Raw genomic sequence first — 20,413 nt, forward strand, 5'->3', positions numbered from 1 at the left:
GAGCAAATTCATTTTCCATACAGCAGTTCATACACATCTTGTTTCATGACATTGATTGCAATTCCCATAATGTAATAGCTTTCTTCCCACTTCCTTCCTGTAGTTACCTTTTTCCTGTGTCCTTTCCTATGCACTTCTGCCCTCTGAGCTATCTCTCGTGTAAATACTGCTCTTCTGATCTTCCATGATTGATTGTTCTACAGCCTGTAACTACCTGGTATAAAATGTTCACCTTGTATGCCTGTCTGTTGTTTGGCTGGGAGCCATGGGAGTGAGTTCAATTACAGACCAGAAGGGTGATTATGGGCCATAGTCTTGGGGATTTCACCAGTCTCCATCAGACCAGTAAGCCTGGTCTTCTTTATGATTTTGAGTTTTGTTCTACATTTTTCTCCCACTCTATCCAGCATCTCCTGCACTGATCTCTTTCCGAGTGGTTGACAGTGGTAGCTGGGCATCATCTAGTTCTTCTGGTCTCATGGTAATATGGGCTGAGGTTTGCATGGTCCACCAGTCCCTTGGACTAATTGTTTCCATGAGTTTTTGGTTTTCTTCAATATTCTTTGCTCTGGACGAGGAGAGACAAATTGTAGCATCCAGATGGCCACTTGCAAACTTTTAAGACCCCACTTGCTACTCAGCAACATAGAATATAGAACAATGTTTTTGTGTACCATGTTATGCCAATGGAGCTTAATATCCCCTGCAACCATTATCCTAAGACCATAGGTCCAACAACTTGCTCCCTCAGGAACATTGGCTATGGCTAAGAAGTTATCATAACTTTGCCCCCTGTTAGTTCTATTGATATGCTCATTAATTCAGCACATATAAATACATATGTAGAAATATCATCTGCCAACCTTATATGTGGTCATTGGTATATTCCTTTTTGCCTGGACATATCTGATCACTCAGCCTGTCTACCTATGGATCTACCCATAGACTGAAGTTCGTTATTACTAATAATGCAGTATTAGATGTGTAATAGTGTTTATCTTTGTTTTCTGTACCTCTTGTGCACCTCTCTTCCTTTCCCTTAGTGTTATTATATTGGTCACTAGCTTTTTTTTTTTTTTTTTTAATACTTATTGTGATGTGGGTGAAAGTTTATGGAGCAAATTCACTTTCCATCCAGCAGCTCACATACACTTTGTCTCATGACATCGACTGCAATTTCCTACAATGCAACATCTCCACTCTGACTTCCTCCCCATAGTTACCTCTTCCCTGTGTCCTTTCCTCTCATGCATTCCCGCCCACCACTCCCACCCTGAGCTGTCTCCCTTTGCATACACAGCCGTTCTATTTTCCCATGATTGAGTTCTCCAAGGAGTCTACCTAATATCAGTGTTCAGCTCATCTGCCTGTCTTTTGTTTGGCTGGAGGCCAAGGAGTGGGTTCAGTTCCAGGCCTAAAGGGCATATAAGGGCCATAGTCTCAGTGGTTCCATCAGGCTCTATCAGACCAGAAAACCTGGTCCCTTTTTTTTTTTTTTAAGGATTTGGAGTTTTGTTCAACATTGTTCTCCCACTCTATCCAAGATCTCCTACAGAGATCCTCCTCCGAGTGGTTGACAGTGGTAGTTGGACACCATCTAGTTCTGGTCTCATAGTCATATACGCTGAGAATCGCATGGTACACCAGTCATTTGGACTAATTGTTTTTATGCATCTTTTCTTTCCTTCATTTTTCTTTTCTCTGGATGAGGAGAGACCTGCCATTGCATCTAGATGGCCTCTTGCAATCTTTTAATATCCCAGTCGCTACTTGTCAAAGTAGGACATGGAATGATGTTTTTGTGTAGTATGTTATGCTAACTGAGGTTGATGTCCCCCTGCGACTGATGTCCTCTGGGTAGCTGGCTGTGGCCAAGAAGTGACTACAACTTTGTCCCTTGTCAGCTCCACTATATACCTGGAAATTCTTACAGAACATACAAATACACTTGTAGAAACATTGTCTCCCACCTCTATACATTGTCATGGGCCCACTCCCCCACGCATAGACATACCTAATAGTTAAGCCTGTCCACCCATAGATCAATGTTTGCTTTCACTGACAATGCAGTACTGTATGTACAAAAGGGTTCATCTTTGTTGTCTGTATCTCCCATGCACCTCTCTCTGTCTTCCTTTTCCTCAGTGCCACTGTGTTGATCACTCACATTTGGCACATTGTCCTTCTCTTCATCCAAATCAGTACTTGTCTCTACCTATCTGAGAGTGTTCCCTTCCCTCCCCTCCCACCCCTGGTAACCAACAAAGAAAATTTCCTTCCATATAGAAACCTTTCCTTGACTTTTTATATTAATGGACTAGTACAATATTTGTCCTGTGATTGACTTATTTCACTCAGCATAATGTCCTCCAAGTTCATCCATATTAAGTGGTGTTTTGCAAATTCTATGTTATTCTCTAGGGTTGCATAGTATTCCATTGTGTGTATATACCATAGTTTGGTTATCCATTCTTCTGTTGATTGGTACCTAGGTTGTTTCCATCTTTTGGCTACTGTAAATAGTGCTGTGATGAACATGGGTGTACATATGTCTGTTCTTGTCCTGCCTCTCACTTCTTTAGGATATATACCTAGTAAGGGAATGTCTGGGTCAAATGGTATTTCTAATTCCAACTTTTTAAGGAATCGCCATACTGCTTTCCACAGTAGTTGTATCATTTTACAGTCCCACCAGCAGTGTATGAGAGTTCCAATCTCTCCACATCCTTGCCAGCATTTGTTATTGTCTGTCTCATTCAACTTTGCTACTAGGGAAAAGAGGGCTGGGGCAAGAGGGTATCTCATTGTTTTGATTTGCATCTCTCTAATGGTTAATGATCGTGAGCATTTCTCCATATGTTTGTTGGCCACCTGAATATCCTTTTTGGTGAAGTGTCTGTTCATGTCTTCTGCCCATTTGTTTTAATTGGATTGCTTGTCCTTTTGTTGTTGAGGTGTTGGAATTTTCTATAAATTCTAGAGATAAGTCCCTTGTCAGATGTCTCTGCTAAATATTTTTTCCCAGTCTGTAGGTTCTCTCATGTTTTTTTCACTCTTTTGTAGAAGTCTTTGGAAGCACATAAAAATTTAATTTTTAGAAGATCCCATTCATCTAGTATCTCTTCTGCTGTTTGTGCATTTTGGGTTATGCTTGATAATCAATTCATGCCATATATTACAAAAAACACATGCTGCCGAGTCAGATCTGTCTCATAGCGACCCCTCATTGAATTTCTGAGGCGGTATCACTATGGAAGTATATTGCCCAGCCTTCCTTCTGAGGCGTGGCTGGTGTGTTTGAACTGGCAGCCTTGTGGTTAGCAGTCAAATGCCTTATGCACTATGCCACCAGCACCCATAAATTTGCCCCTATTTTTTCCTTGAGGAACTTTATAGTTTTAGGTTTCACATCTAGGTCTTTGATCCATCTGGAATTAGTTTTTGGGTATGGTATTAGGTACAGATTTTCTTTCATTTTTCTGCAAATGGATAGTCAGTTTTGCCAGCACCATTTGTTAAACAGACACTCTCTTCCCCATTTAATGGATTTTGGCCCTTTGTCAAAGATCAGCTGTCCATAGGTTGATGGATCTATTTCTGGGTTCTCAGTTCCATTCCATTGGTCTATGTGTCTGTCATTGTACCAATAGCAGGCAGTTTTGACTACTGTGGCTGCATAGTAGGTTTTAAGATCTGGGAGTGTGAGACCTCGTATTTTGTTCTTCTTCTTCAATAGTGCTTTTCTTATCCGAGGTGTCTTTCCTTTCCATATAAAATTAGTGATTGGTTTTTCCATATACTTAAAGAATGTTGATGGGATCTGGATTGGGATTGCATTGAATATATAGATTACTTTGTGTAAAATTGATGTTTTCACAATGTTCAATCTTCATATCCAAGAGCATGGGATGTTTTTCCATTTATGTAGATCTCTTATGGTTTCTTGAAGTAGTTTTTTGTAGTTTTCTTTGTACAGGTTTTTTGTGTCCCTGGTAAGATTTATTCCCAGGTGTTTTATTTTTCTGGTAGCTATTGTAAATGGTGTTGATTTCCTTATTTCTTTTTCAGCAATCTTTGCTGGTGTAGAGGAATCCAATTGATTTTTGTATGTTGATCTTGTATCCTGCCTTGATGCTAAATCTCTCAATTAGTTCTAGTAGTTTTTGACTGAGTCTCTTGGATTTTTTAGGTATAGGATCATATCATCAGTAAATAGGGATAGTTTGACTTTTTCCTTACCAATTTGGGTACCTTTGATTTCTGTTTCTTGCCTTATTGCCCTGGCTAGTACTTCCAATACAATGTTGAATAGAAGTGGTGATAGAGGGCATCCTTGTCTGGTTCCTGTTCACGAGGGGAATGGTTTCAGTTGGTAACTCGCTTTTAGCATGCTGTCTTTTCCTTCACCCAAGTCAATACTTGTCTCTTACTAGTTTTGTCTGTTCTTGAAATTTATATAAATGTAATCATACAATATGTATTTTAAAAAATATAATTTTATTGATACTGTTGTTGAGGATATACACTGCAAAACATACACCACTTTCTCAGTTTCTATATGTACCATTTAGTGATATTGATTACATTCTTTGAGCTGTGTAACCATTCTCACTCTCCTTTTTTGTGTTGTTAACATAAACATAACATAAATTTACTGCCCCCTTAAGGAGTTCTGGTAGCATAGTGCCTAAGGCAGTTGACTGCTAACCAGAAGGCTGGCAGTCCAAACCCTCCAACCACTACTAGGAAGGCCAGTTGGGCAATCTACTTCCATAGTGATATCATCTTGAAAACCCACGGAAGGGTCTCTGTGACTCAGGTTCAAACCCAAAGAGGGGTCGTTGTGACTCAGGTTCGACTCAATGGCAGTGAGTTTGTTTTTTTTTGGTAAAGTTGCTATCTAGGAGCTCTGGTGGTGTAGTGCCTAAGGCATTTGATTGCTAACCAGAAGGCTGGTGGTTCAAACCCATCAGCCACTCCTTGGAAGGATGATTGGTCAATCTACTTCTGTAGTGATACTGCCTTGGAAACCCAAGGAGGGATCGATAATTAGTTACATCCCACTCAATGGCAGTGAGTTTGTTTTTTTTTAAAGTTGCTATCTAACCTTTTAAGTTTTTTTTGTCAATTTGATCCCATATAAATATATCTTAAAACAGTATAATGCTTAAGGCAGACTTTTTTTTTTTACTAGTTGGGCAAACTGTTGTTTGGTTTTAAGAAGACTTCGGGGAATATTTTTGTTTTAAGGTTTAATGTTTAAAGAGATAGCTGGGCAATAGTTTCAGGAGTTCATTAAATCTTCCGGGCTCCAGGAAATGTGGAGTCCATGAAAATTTGAAATTCTTTTCTGCATTTCTCTTCTTTTGATCAGGATTCTTCTGTGGAGGCTTTGACCATATGTACTTTATTGAGTTGTACTTCTTTCACTCATCATAATGTATATGAGAGTCATTGATGTTGTTTTATGTAGCAGTAGTTCATTATTTTTATTGCTGATGTTGCTTTTTGTAGCAGTAGTTCATTATTATTATTATTTTTTTTCATTCTGAATAGTAGTGTACTGTCCAATGTACTGGGAGCTCTAAAAGTGTAGTGCCTAAGGCACTTGATTGCTAACCAGAAGGCTGGTAGTTCAAACCCACCAGCCACTCCTTGAAAGGAAGGTTGGGCAATCTACTTCCATAGTGGTACTGCCTCAGAAACCCAAGGAGGGGTTCTATGAATTGGGTCCAATTTGACGGCACATAACAAGACACAAGTCCAATGTACCACAATTTAGTTATCCGTTTTCTAATTGTTAGGCATTTGGTTTGTTTCCAATATTTGGCTATTGTGAACAAAGCTGTTTGTTATGCACTTTCTTCTACAAGTCTTTTGGTGTACATAGGCACTCATTTTTCTTGGCTTAATATCTGGTCATGGAATTGCTGATTCATTAGGTAGGCTAGGCATATGTTTAGTTTTAGGAGATAGTGCCAAATGGTTTCCTTAAATGGTGTACCAATTTACATACTATCAGCAATGAATAAGAGTTTACAAAGCCTATTATTTTTGACTTATAAGTTTTATATTGTGAACTATTGTATTTGTTTACTACTGTATCTACTTATGATTACCATATATTGAATGAATTAATGATTTTATCCTTACATATTTTACACACAGCCATAGGAACTTGTTTTATCTCAAGAACCTGTCATTATTTTGTGTTTAAGTTCAATGGTAGCAACCCATGTGTATGCAGGAAATTCAGTTTAAAATATATGTTTAGAACTCATGCCTCCTTCCTTCAGAGCCCTCTCTGCTAGTTAGAAGGAAGACAAATGTACAAAATGTCCAATTTGCTTAAAATGCTAACAATCTTGATAATACCAACCATCAGATGTTCTTCAATAAAAATGTTAAGTTTTCAGATGACTTCCCTCACCCCTTGTTTCTGTTCCTTAGATAGTGTCTGAGTCAATGCCGGGAGGGTTATACTGCAAAGTCTTATGGGGGTAAGGGTGATCTGGATGTCTTGGCTTAAGCAAGGCCCAATGGCACAGCAGGCTCTGACTATGTCAGCCTCACCTTGGTGTTTCCCAAACTGTGCATTCCTGGCCATCTGCCTGGACTGACATTGAGCTGTCATTCCCAACCCTTGCTACAGAGCCATGTGGCCGATGTCACAGTGATCGGAAACCTCTTCCAAATTGGCTGGTTTCCTGCCAGACTTCCAAATATCTATATTTTCACCCCATGAGTATCAAGGGCAACTTGGGGAATCTAAACTCTAAGATCTCCTTCACCTGGTTGCCTTGTGCAGCCACAGTGATGTGGCTGTGCGTGAGGTTGGTGAGTGGGGCAACCCAAGTAGGGATCTTTCCAGAGTGCTCATGAGGCATAAGAATCATAATCCCCTCTGCCCTTGGTATTGTCCTTGCTTCAAAGGTAGAGGGAAAAATCAGGCCATCCTTTCTTCCAACCCCTTTCTCTTCCCGCTGTGGAGGGTGAGGATTTCCTCTTGCTTCATTCTGCCACAGAATTTTCCAGGCTGTCATGGTCAAAAGGGTATATTCATTCCACTATGAGAGGACTCTAAGAACTGGGCTTCCAGACTTTATTTCCCACTTTGGCATTTTATATGTAAAGAAAGAAATGAAGTATTATGGAAACTCTGCATGCCATGTATCTTGATTCTTGGGCCCAGTTTGGTTTAAATGTATATTTACTATCTTTTAGGTACTCTTATGAGCAATATCATATTTTCTCACCTTCTATGCAGGAGACCCAGGTTGGATTCTTGACCAATGCATCCCATGCACAGCCACCACCCATCTGTCCCTGACACTTGTATGTTGTTATGATGTTAAACAAGTTTCAACAAAACTTCTGGGCTAGGAAAGAAGGCCTGGCTATCTACTTCTGAAAATCAGCCTATGAAAACTCTGTGGACCACAATGGTCCCATCCACAACTGATCATGGAGTGGTGCAGATCAAGCACTATCTTATAGATGGTATGAGATCACCATGAGATGGGGCTGACTTGATCACAGCAGCTAACTACAACACACAAATGAGCAGTTTACATGGATCAACTCATTTAACCCTCATGGTAAACCTATGAAGTTGTTGTTGGGTGCCATTGAGTCTATTCTGACTCATAGCAACCCCTTGTAACAGAGTAGAACTGCTCCATGGGGTCTTCTTGTCTGTAATCTTTATGGAAGCAGATCACAAGGTATTTCTCCTGCAGAGCAGCAGGGTGGGTTTGAACCTCTAACTTTTGGGTTAGAAGCTGAATGCTTAACTGTGGTATCATCAGGAAGTAGGAGTTGTTATTGTCCATATTTTTATAGTTAAGGAGACTGAAGCACAGAATGGAAAGTGTCAGGCAATGTGCTTGAGGTAACTTAGCTACTTAAGATGGAATTGGGATTTGATCTTGGGAATTTGGTTCCAGACAGGTCACATTTTCTGACATGACTGAGAACTTCTTGGTGCCATATTCTTTTCATCAGCTCTGATCATGTTCTTTTGTAGTGTTGAATGGAGACAATGCCAGGTGTCATGTAGTTGCCAAGGTGGAGAAAGAAATTCATGTGGTCTTGGACCTGAAAAGGTGCTGGAGCATCCATTACTTATGTGTTATCATATTATATCCCTAGAACCTTTTAATCACTCCCATCTGAACTCTTAGGGTATTTTTTATATACTGGCTTTTCTTAAAGTGGGGAAGACTGAAGGGACAATTTACCTATTCTTGATTGTAGGGTAGTTTATCCCAGCAGCTCAAACTACTTTGATAACTATGAAGCTCAAAATCTTATGGGGTTTGGAAAGGAGGCATTAGTGTTTTATGGGGTTTGGAAAAGAGGCATTGGTGTTGTGGGATCTATTTTCTCAAAAGATAGCTTGGGAAAATCATAAAGAGCTTTTGTGTATCTGAGTTTTCATACAAAATAAATATATTACAAAATCTTCATGGCTCACCTGAATGTTGGGTATCATGAAAAGTAAGAGAAAGATGTGTCATTAAATATGACCTCATAAGCTAGGGAAGAGAGCAAAGCAGTCATGTGTGTGCTCTACCAGATGGGTAAAGGGTGGATTTCTGCAAGAGGCAGATTTCTTCTAAGTCACCAGGGAGCTTGTACATGTTCTAAATCTGCTTTGTAGAAACTTGCATATTATAGGAATGCTTATTTCTTCTTAATTCACTCTCCATAGCTCCATTTTCATCTCACCAAACTCAGAGTTTTTAAATTCAACAAATTTTGCATGATCCATCATTGAAACTCTGACATTGTATGATAGGACCTAATCTTTTACATCTTTTGTGACAGAGATTACAGTGGCCCCTAATATCAATCCTTCCCTTTTCATCTAGTAACATAACCTCTGTTTATTTCTGGGCAGAAGACCATTCATCTAAACATAGCATTTTTTTTCTGTCTTATTTGTAGCTAAATGTAGCCACATGACTAATTCTGACCAGTGATAAATGAGCAGATGTGGACTGTGATGGCCCTAGGTTTTGATCATAATGGAAGAGGTTTGGGTTCCACTTCCCCTTCTGCCTTCCCCAGTGACTGAAATGTGGACATGATGGTGGGGGCCAGAGCCATCAGCTTAATCTATGCAGTGGAAGCCATGTCCATCTCATGTGCTGAAGAATGGCAGGAAAATGAGATTGAAGGAGCCTGAGTCCTCTACACCATAGAACTTCTATCCTAGACTACTTACACTAAGACTGTTGCATGAGACAGTCTTATCTCTTCTTAGAAGCTACCATATTTTTTGGTCTTTAGTCCAGCAGCTAAACCCCTATCCTAAACTGAAGGCTGAACTATTGGAAATTGGCATTTTTTAAAATAGAACATTATCAGATATCAGCCATATATTACACAGTGCAACATAAAAATACATTCATTTTTTATTTTATTGAATATTTTTTCTGCTCACTATCTGAGGACGCATATTGTGGAAGTAGCTAGCATTTTTTTTTTTTTTGAAAGTGCAAAGATGATGAAGGTATGAGGAAGAAATATTACCAGTTCTGAACAAGGGATAATGAGTAGGTGCTTGATTAGTTATTGTATCTGTGATGAAGATTGATTTCTTTAGTTAAGACTTCCTTGGAAGTATTAGTTCCCTCTGCACTAGAGTCTATCAATAGATGACTTTGTGGTTTGGACTCTGTGGGGTATTTCAGTTGAATTGTTATGTGAATGGCCTACCTGTATTTGGGTGATCTGTCAATGGTAGGTACTGGTGAGGGTATCCAGGGAATATTTGGTGGCTGGCCATGACACTTTAGAAAGACGGCCTTTGGTAAATAAATAAATAGGTAGATAGATAGCTAGATAGCTAAATAAATAAATAGATAAATAAACAAACAAACAACAAATAAATCAAGCAAGCAAGCTGTGGTTCCAGAAATGAGGATTTTTGTTAGGATTTGAGAGCAATGAGGGGAGATTGCATGATGATTCAGGATGGTGGAAAGAGGCTTTGGGATCAGCCATTGTGCATTCAAATCCTGACCCTCTCACTTCCTAGCTGTAGGTCTTGGACACATCCCTTTGTACTTGTCTTTCCACTTTGGTAAATGGGGAAAATGATACTGAGTTTCCAGACTGTGGTTAGAATTAGGGTAGTATTTTAAGTACTGGCACAGTGTGTAACATTTCCATAGAATATAAATGGCAGCTATTTTTGTTTTCTTTGGTTTGGATCTCAGCATCTTTCTCAAGGTGGCTAATTAGAGCTATATTTATATATTTTAAATCTTCATTTAGAAGAGATTGCAAAACAGGGAATCTAAGTATATAATCCACACATCTATTTGGGCCAAAATTGGGAAGCACTTTGTCTAACCTGAGAAAACCTAATATATAATATACATAATTATTTTGGTCACACTCAAATGTACTAAAGAGGTACACTAGAACCTCAGCTGTAGACAGACCATTGACCTTATTTGGCCACACTGGTAACCTAAAAGGCAGAGCACATGGCCCTCGTTCATCTCTAAGTTTCCCATAGAATCTTTTGAAAATACTATTCTATTTCTTTTATTCAGAGAACCTGCTTTAGGAAGGACAGATATAAAGGCATTTTCTCTTTCTTTTATCTCAAAGCTCTCTGTATATCAGCTGGTCTGAAGCCCTTTGAGAAAACTGTATAGAATGTAGGGAAGAATTCAGTCCTATATGTAAGACTGTAAAGAAATCAGTTTTGCCTTCAATTCAAGTACTGAAGCCCCCTTTAAAACTCTCAAGGCATTTTCATGGTTTAAACACACACACACACACACACACACAAAGTTTCATAAGAGTGTTTATTGAAAGTAGACTAACAATTTTAGAGCTGGAAGGGAGGTGAGAAATCAGAGATGTATTTTCAGACCTGGGTCATTGGCTTACCCTACATACTAAGTTTTATAAACAGACCTTGTTTGGGATTTATTACATTTATAATACTTGGTGGGAGGAGGAGGTTCATCCCTTTTCCTCTTGTTTGGCTCTCTTTTCAATATACAGGCAGTCCTCAGTTACAAACAAGATCTGTTCCTAAGTGTGTCTTTAAGTCAAATTTGTAGGTAAGTTAGGGCAGGTGCATAAGGTTCTTATTTAGCTTTGCTGAACAAGTTTCAGGAACTCTGTTGGCTCAGTGCCTAAGGCATTTGACTGTTAACCAGAAGGCTGGCGGGTCAAACCCACCAGCCACTCCTCGGAAAGAAGGTTGGGCAATCTACTTCCGTAGTGATACTGCTTTGGAAACCCAAGGAGGGGTTGCTATGGATTGTATCCGACTCTACGGCAGTGAGTTCGGAACAAGCTTCAGTGGATCTTCCAGACTAAGACAGAGTAGGAGGAAAGGCCTGGTGCTCTACTTTAAAAAAATCAGCCAGTGTAAACCCTGTGGATCACAAAGATGTGATCCTGTTGTGCATGCTAAAAACTATTGACATATTTATGAACTAAGGAATTAATTAAAAACTCTTTCCTAGTCCAAAGCACCGAATTAGGCAAGCTAATGAAGCAGGCAAATTTAGGTGAGACAGTTTATTGCCAGTGTGTGGAATTCAGCTGTTGGTTTAATTTTTTTCTGGGCTGATGCAAATAACAGGTGAAGAATTACTACTCCAGCCAGAGTGCAGAAGTTGAAAGAATATTTCCTACTGTAGCTGTGCCATCCACAGTGGAGAGTGAAAGCTTAGGAATCACAGCTGTGCACAAGGATCTGTCAGATTATCATAATTTTGTAGGACAAATACGATCCAGCACCCAGATAAGAAGAGTTTATCTCCTTTATTGAGTGTCTTTGAACCTGATGTCTGACCCAATGATATCTGGCCCATTTCCTTTCTGCTTTCCTTCCTTTCTATGTTCTCTTTCTGCTGTGCTGTGCTTGTGTTCCTCATCTCCTCTCTATAAGAGCTCACAGAATGAAATGAATTTTTTTTTTTTTTATGTTTGCTACATTACTGAATGGTATATTTCCTTTTACTTATATATGGAATTGTTAGTTGATGTCATGTTGCCTCTGACTCATGATGAGCCCATGTACAATAGAACAAATGTTGCCTGGTCCTGCCACATGTTCATGATCGTTGGTTTGCTTGAATGCATTGTTTGAGCCACTGTGTATTTGGAGTGCCTTCCAACCTAGGGTCCTCCTCTTCCAGCATTATATTGGACAAAAGTCTATTGTGACCCATAGGATTTTCATTGCCTTTTCAGAAATAGATCACCATGCCTCTCTTCTTAATCTGGTTTAATCTGGCTCCACTGAAACCTGTCCACTATGGGTGGCCATTTTTGCTGAGGATAATGAAAAAAAGTTGTACAGTATATTTACAGGGAACTTCCAGAAGTTCCAGCTGGATTGAAAAGGGTGTAGAAAGAAGGATATCATTGCTGATATCAGATGGATCTTGGCTGAAAGTAAAGAATACCAGAAAGATGTTTACCTGTGTTTTGTTGACTGTGCAAAGGCATTTGACTGTGGATCATAACAAATTATAGATAACTTGTGAAGAATGGGAATTCCAGAACACTTAATTATTCTTATGAGGAATCTGTACATAGACCAACAGACAGTCATTTGAACAAAATAAGGGAATACGGAATGATTTAAAATCTAGCAAGTGCGCATTAGAATTATATCGTTCACCATAGTTACTCAGCTCTGTATGTTGAACAAATAATCCAAGAAGCTGGACTATATGAAGAATGTGGCATCAGAATTGATGGAACACTTATTAACAGCCTGTGATATGCAGATGATACAACCTTGCATGCTGAAAGTGAAGAAGACTTGAAGCACTCACTGATGAATATCAAAGACTACAGTCTTCAGTAGGAGCTTTGGTAGCATAGTGGCTAAAGCACTTGACTGCTAACCAGAAGACTGGCGGTTCAAACCCACCAGCCACACCTCGGAAGGAAGGTTGGGCAATCCTACTTCCGTAGTGATACTGCCTCGGAAACCCAAGGAGGGGTCGCTATGAGTCGGGGCCGACTCGACGGCACATAACAACAATAATAACAACAACAACAACACAGTCTTCAGTATGGATTACACCTCAACATAAAACAAAGATCCTCACGTCTGGACTGGTAAGCATCGTGATAAATGGAGAAAAGATTGAAGTTATCAGGGATTTCATTTTGAATCCATAATCAACACCCATGGAAGCATTAGTCAAGAAATCAGATGATGTATTGTATTGGGCAAATTGGTTGCAAAAGACCTCTTTAAAATGTTAAAGGGCAGAGATGTCAAATTGAAAACTAAGGTGCACCTAACCCAAGCCATGATATTTTCAGTCACCTCATATGCATGTGAAAGCCATACAATGAATAAGGAAGATCAAAGGAGAATTAATACATTTGAATTGTGGTGTCAGTGAAGAATACTGAAAATACCATGGAGTGTCAGAAGAACAAACAAGTCTGTTTTAGAAGAAGTACAGCCAGAATGCTCCTTAGAAGTGAGAATGGCCAGAGTTTGTTTCACATAGTTTGGTCATATTGTCAGAATGGACCAATTCCTGGAGAAGGATATCATGCTTGGTAAAGTAGAGTGTCAGTGAAAAAGGGGAAGACCTCAACGAGATGGATTGACACAGTGGCTACAATGATGGGCTCAAGCATAACACATATTGCGAGGATGGTGCGGTGTGTTTCGTACTGTTGTACATAGGGTCGCTATGAGTCAGAGCCAACTCAACGCCATCTAACAATAACAGCAACAACAACAGCAACAGCAACAAAAAACCGGCATGGGTGACCATATGTAATAGGGGAAAAGAGACCTTAGATTCAGACAGGTTCAGTAGAGACACTTTTATTAAGCCTTGGGCAGGACAAAGACAGCCATCCAGGATGAGGGAAGCCATCAGCATGTACACAACATATACATAGCCAAATGGAGTCAACTGAGTCATGGCCTTGGGACTAATTATATGTGACTGAGAACAAATGAATCATCTCATAATCATGATTGGTTGCAGATCGATTCATCAGTGTTGCAGGTGGGACTACAGAAGTGGGGAAGGACCATGATTGGGACACCTACATAATTGAAGATAGAAGGGGTTACAGGATTGGTTCTGGGCCTTGACTGCCTGGCTAGGTGGTGGTTCAGATATGACTCATGACCATGTAGCCTGAGTCTTGCTTACAGGGTGGCTACAAAACAATACTAGGACCCCAACCTTAATTTAAATTAGAAAAAGACACACTCAGGAAATTTCCCTAGGTCTTTGTGTGAGCATAATCTGCTTGCAACCACATTCTTGCTGAATGCAGACTGCCTCTCTGGAGGTTTGTTCCAGAAATTGTCTATGCATAGCCACAATGTTGAAACTCAGAAAGAACTCAACTGGCATCTGAACTTACATTAAGATTCAAAATGGAGTCAGTGTAGACCACAGCCTTCCACAATCCCAAGTGCTTTAGAATTTAAGTTCTAATATGCTCCATCCTCTGATCGTGGATTCTACTCAAAATCCTTTGATCACACTTAGGTTGGTGTGCTTTTTTCTGCAAGGACTGCTTGATGGCTCCTTTAGACGGCTGCTTGTTTTAGGACAAGCTTTCAAGATCTCATTAAAAAAACAACCCAAACTTACTACTGTTGTGTTGGATCCGACTCATAGTGACCCCTCTTTGGGTTTCCAAGGCAGTATCACTACGGAAGTAGATTGCCCAATCTTCCTTCTGAGGAGTGACTGGTAGGTTTGAACCACCAGCCTTCTGGTTAGCTGTGAAATGCTTTCGGCACTATGCCACCAGAGCTCCCTTCAAGACCCCATACACTATCTTTTTTGATAGCCAGGCACCATCTAATTTCTTCACCGTGCTTCTCTGTAGCATCCTGTCTTCAATGATCATCTTATGAGGGCAAGTATGGAGCAGGACCATATTGGAATAACTACTTGGCCTGTGGTTAGGCCACAAACCTTAAAGTGGGAATTCAAGTCCATGCATAAGATATATCTTGTCAATATGTATATTAGTCACTCAATGTGCAGCTATTACCTTTCTAAGAAATTACATTAGAAGTCACTTTTATATTATGTTTGATGGTCATAATAATAAGATCACTAATTCAGGCAATAGTATGGATTGAAATACTAATGAGAAAAATATAAAGGAAAGTTTTACATTTAACACATGGAAAAAGTTACCTACATAAATTAATAGAACTTTAAATGGTAGAACAAACTACATCAAGAACAATGAGGGTTAGTCACAAAGCAATATTGTCAATAACATTCATTTACTAAGATAAAGCTATTAGTCTACAAAACCTAAAGTAATGTAAGACAGAAGTACTCAATGTGAAAGTAGATTGCAAATATACTGATAGTCTGTATGGAAAATTTTTAGCAGTCAAATAAACCCAAGTTACTAACATAAAGAAATTTGAAAAAACAATGGATTCAAACAGAGTCCAATGACTACTTAAGTTCATGACTTTGAAAAAGCTTGTCTGTCTCTGCCCATTATGGCATTTCAAGTCCAAATGAATCCTTCAATTCCTTTAATCTGTGACAAATAATATCTTAAGATGTAACGCCTTCTAGTTTGGCTGCATGTGGATTGATAAGAGCAAATTTCTGTGTATTTCAGTGGGGTTCTAATGAATCCTTTCCTGGAGAAAGCAGTGGCCTTCTCCAGGATTATTTTGAGGGTAAAATCAGGCAGGTCTGGAGATCAAAAGCCTCTTCCACCTATGAAAAATACTATGATAATCTAAAGTCCCGGTTACCTAAGACATGTGTCCCCCAGAATGACCAAAAACAAAAGAAATACATTCAGCTAAGGGTTGTCAAAGATAATACAGGTGTTGGGGGTCTTCACTTAATCTATTTAAAATATCGATTTAAAACATCTTCCCCAGAGCAAAGCAGCCTCTTGTTTACCCAACAGTCATGGCTTCTTCTCAGGAACATAGGCAGAGTCCAAAACAAAACGGAGTCTGAGGCAAACCTTGTGTCAGCTATTTTAGTTGAACTAATTTCTAAGGTTATGGATGGGGTGCCTTCACAAATTTTCCCCTCCTCTGATAATGATTTTCTGTAGAAATTCTTTGATCACCATGAATTAGGGTAAGTACAGGGCAGGGTTACATCAGATGAACCATTTGATTTCTCAAAAAAGGCTTACTCAAGGTGAAGTTGATCTCCTCTGAGAACCTGATTTCTTCAAGATACATAATTTTCTGCATGACAAGGAGGATGACATTTTGATTATAAGCATTAGGTAGGCATTTCATACAACATTGTTTTGAAGATCAATTAAAATAGTTACTGATTTACTCTCAAAACAGACTGACTTCAGAAGAGCACAGTTCTGAGAGAAAAATGGTGTCACTAGTTTACCTGAACCATTGTTTGACTCAAAAAAGGCTTTTAGGAATGTATTTCCAGGCCTCAGAACTCAAAAGGACACCTAAGGGTGCTGGTCTGTGTGGGTTACCCCAACTTCCATGAAATCCAGAAATTTGGAAACATTATCAGTACTAGGCCATGTGATACGGTGAATTACTTGGTATGGTTTTTCTAGCCATAGTTTTGTAACTCCCACCAGATTACTGGGTGGAACCATGCTAATAAGGTTTATGGAACTCTGATTGGTTAGTTTTATCATTCTGGCAGGCTTAAAATGAGCCCTCCTAGAGGTAGAGAGATCTCACTGCCATCAAGAAAGTAAAGCTGGAGGTGAAGTAGAGTGCATTCTTGGACCTGAGATCCCAACACTGGACTTCCTTGGCAGAGATGCATGGCACAGAGAGATGCACCAGTAGAGAGTGATGCCCTGACAGAGAGAGATGGATGGCAGAGAGAGATGCCTCAATAGAAAGAGACACCCCTGCAGAGAAAGACACCCTGGTAGAGAGAAATAGTCTCAGTGGAACCAGTGGGCTTACCTGGCCCACAGAGTAAGAAAGCTGAGTGCCTTTGGGCAGGAAGCTCACAGATGGAGTGTGGTATACCTAGGTATAACTACTGGCAGAGCTAAAAGAGCTTTGTAACATTTGCCCAAGCAGGGCAGTGGCCAGGCTGAGAGGCTAGTGGCCGGAGAGCCATGCCTGAGGTTCTAGCAGAGGGAGATTGTCCTCACCAAAGATTGTATGCTGAACATGTTCCTGAACCTGAATCGTACCCTGTTACTTCCCTAATAAGTCCCATAATTGTGAGTGTTGTCTGTGAGTTCTTTGTGGCCATTGCAATGAATTATTGAACCCAGCAGAGAAGTAGTGAGTGCCGTGGGAGGGGATGGTTGGTGTAAGAATTGGTAAAAAGCTGGAGGGTGGTAGCATGTCTGGCCTCAAAGGGATAAGCCTTGGGCTGCTGATGGTGATACGATCTTCCTGTTTTGAAGTTAGAGGAGTTCAGAAGATGCTGTCTCCTTGCCCTTTTTGCAGTAGTTATTTGCTGAAATAACCCACAAAACTAAAATCTTAAGATCCTTTATACCCAGGGAAACAAGTTGCACAAGGCATCTGTTTATACATAAGGAATATCAGTATCTGTTTTCATGTGCCTCAGCTGTAAAGACATTCTGCAAAACTTCAAATTTCAGTATTAATAGACTTAGAAAATTTCATCTATTAAGGTATAAAACTTTTCTTTGGGAGATTTAGAGGAAAACTTATTTTCAAAAAATAAAAAAAATTAGAGCTAGAATTTCAGACATTTCTGTAGTTACGGTTTCTATAAATTTGCTAAGTTTACCAATAGAAACTTCTAATTGGAATTACATTATCTAAACTCATCTAAATGATTATATTATTACTTCTAATGTAAGAAACAGCTATTTCAGTAACTAATAGCACTGTTAATTAAGAATTTTCTCATTTCCTTTAAAGTTTCTTTTCTGCTTCTTAATTTTATATTCCTCATATTTCTTATTTTTCCTGTTGTTTAATTGATTATATATTAACACCTATGAACAGCATAACAAGAACCAGTCAAAATCTGCAGGTGAAAACAACAAAGCCATTACATAATTCAGGAGAAAGGAAAAAAATAATGTTTTTTATACCCAGAAAATATAAAAACATCAGCAATATTCCTATATAGATCTCATAGCAATTGTTCTGGTTACCTAGTGCTGCTCCGACAAGAATATACCACAAATGGGATGACCTTAACAAACAGTTTATTCTTACAATTTGGAGGCTTTATGTCCAAGTTCAAGTGTCAAGCTCTAGGGGCTGGGTGAAAGCCCCTCAACCTTGGGGTCTAGCTCTGCCTCCTGCTCCCAGCCTACTGGAGCTAGAGGCGTTTCTTCACTCAGACAGCTGCTGGCTGCTGAGGCTGAGAAACCCAAGGTTGACAAGTAAAAAAGCACAGTCCCAATGTTACCAAACCACACGGCAGGCCATTAACTTAAGTCCATTGTATGGCCCAAGGTTGACAGAGCATAGCAGGCTGCTGAGCAATGACCCGGCTACATGCAGGGTCCAAGCATGTCATAGAGACCATTCCCCAAGGTTTCTGCTTATGTACAGGCAGCAGACCACATTCCCTAAGGCAGCTACTCAGCTGCTCACAGTAGATTCCACCATGGAGTTCATTACCAGTCTCATCATGGGGAATACTACATCCAGCTGCCCAGCCACTCAACCAGGCCCAGCCAAGTTGACACAAACATAACTACCACAGCAATCTTTCAGTTAACTTAGTCCTGTGAAGTTTATTTTTGTTTCCTAGGATCCTGGATCAGCTGTAGTGCAGTATGTGAACTCATCACCTTCTATGCTAGAGTTCTGGAAATCTGGATTGAATTAAATAGGGTCCACATTCAAAAGATCAATCCTTTCCATAAGTCCCATATAGTCCATCTTTCTTCCTTTTCCATTTTTTTTTTTCACTTTTATTGTGGTGAAAGCACATACACCAAGATATTGACCAGGATAACAACTTCCATATATATATGTGTGTGTGTATGTATCTATATCTATATCTATATCTATATCTATATCTATATCTATATCTATATCTATATCTATCTAGGAATTTTCCTTTCCCCCTCCTCCCATCCCTAATAATCAATAAAGAAAATTTCCTTCCACGTATAAACTTTTCTTTGATATTTTACAGTAGTGAACTAATAACATATTTGTCCCTCTGTGATTAACTTATTTTACAGAGCATAATGTCCTCTAAGTTCATCTGTGTTATGCTGCGTTTTGCAGATTGTAAATTATTCTTTGGTGTTGTATAGTGTTCCATTGTGTGTATGGACTGCAGTTTGGTTATCCATTCCTCCACTGATGGGCACTTAGGTTGTTTCCATGTCTTTGCTATTGTGAATAGTGCTGCAGTGAACATGGGTGTGCCTATATTTGTGCCCTGCCTCAAATATATACCTAGTATATATAGAATATGTACCTAATAATGGGATTGCTAGATCAAATGGTATTACTTTTTCCAACTTTTTAAGGAATCTCCATACCACTTTCCACAGTGGTTGCATCATTTTACAGTCTCAGCAGCAGTGTATGAGAGTCTCAGTTTCTCCACGTCCTTACCAGCATTTATTAACTTTGCTATTAATTTGTTGAACTTTGCTGTTAATGCTGGAATGAGATAGTATCTCATTGTTGTTTGATTTGCATCTCTAACGCTCTGGTAGCGTAGTGCCGAAGGCACTTAACTGCTAACCAGAAGGCTGGTGGTTCAAACCCACCAGCCACAACTAGGAAGGAAGGTTGGGCAATCTACTTTTATAGTGATGATGCCTCAGAAACCCAAGGAGGGGTCGTTATGAGTTGGGTCCGACTCGATGGCACATAACAACAACAACAATGGCTAATGATAGTGAACATTTCTTCATGTGTTTGTTGGCTGCCCCAAATCTTCTTTGGTGAAGTATCTGTTCATATCTTCTGCCCGTTTTTTAAACAGGTAGTTTGTCTTTTTGATGTTGAGGTGTTGCAGTTTTCTGTAAATTTTAGAGATAAGTCCTTTGTCAGATATGTCATTGGCAAATAATTTTTCCCATTCTGTAGGTTCTCTTTTTACTCTTTTGGAGAAATCTTTTGATGCACATATGAATTTAATTTTTAGAAGGTCCTAATCATCTAGTTTATCTTCTGCTGTTTATGCATTTTCAGTTATGCTTGAAAGTCTACTTACGCCATAAATTAGGACTCCTAAGTTTGCCATAAATTAGGATCCCTAGGGATGATATAAAGAACATCATCTATGAAGAAAGCAAGAGGTCATTACAAAGACAAGAAAAGAAGAAAAGACCAAAATGGATGTCAGAAGAGACTCTGAAACTTGCCCTTGAGTGGAGAGTAGCTAAAGCAAATGAAGGAAATGACAAGATAAAAGAGCTGAACAGAAGATTTCAAAGATCAGCTGAGGAAGACAAAGCCATTTCCTCTAATGAAAGGTGC

At 39.4% G+C, this 20,413-nt stretch overlaps 1 protein-coding gene across 1 annotated transcript in view; it reads left to right on the forward strand.

Annotated features, from left to right (window-relative positions):
• The window catches only part of AMPH (amphiphysin), a 390,964-nt gene that overhangs the window by 18,444 nt on the left and 352,107 nt on the right, over positions 1-20,413 (forward strand). The gene's annotated exons all lie outside the window — the stretch shown is intronic.

Source organism: Orycteropus afer, unplaced genomic scaffold (assembly GCF_000298275.1).
Source record: "Orycteropus afer afer isolate SDZICR_OR568_19922 unplaced genomic scaffold, OryAfe1.0 scaffold00263, whole genome shotgun sequence".
Taxonomy (NCBI): domain Eukaryota; kingdom Metazoa; phylum Chordata; class Mammalia; order Tubulidentata; family Orycteropodidae; genus Orycteropus; species Orycteropus afer.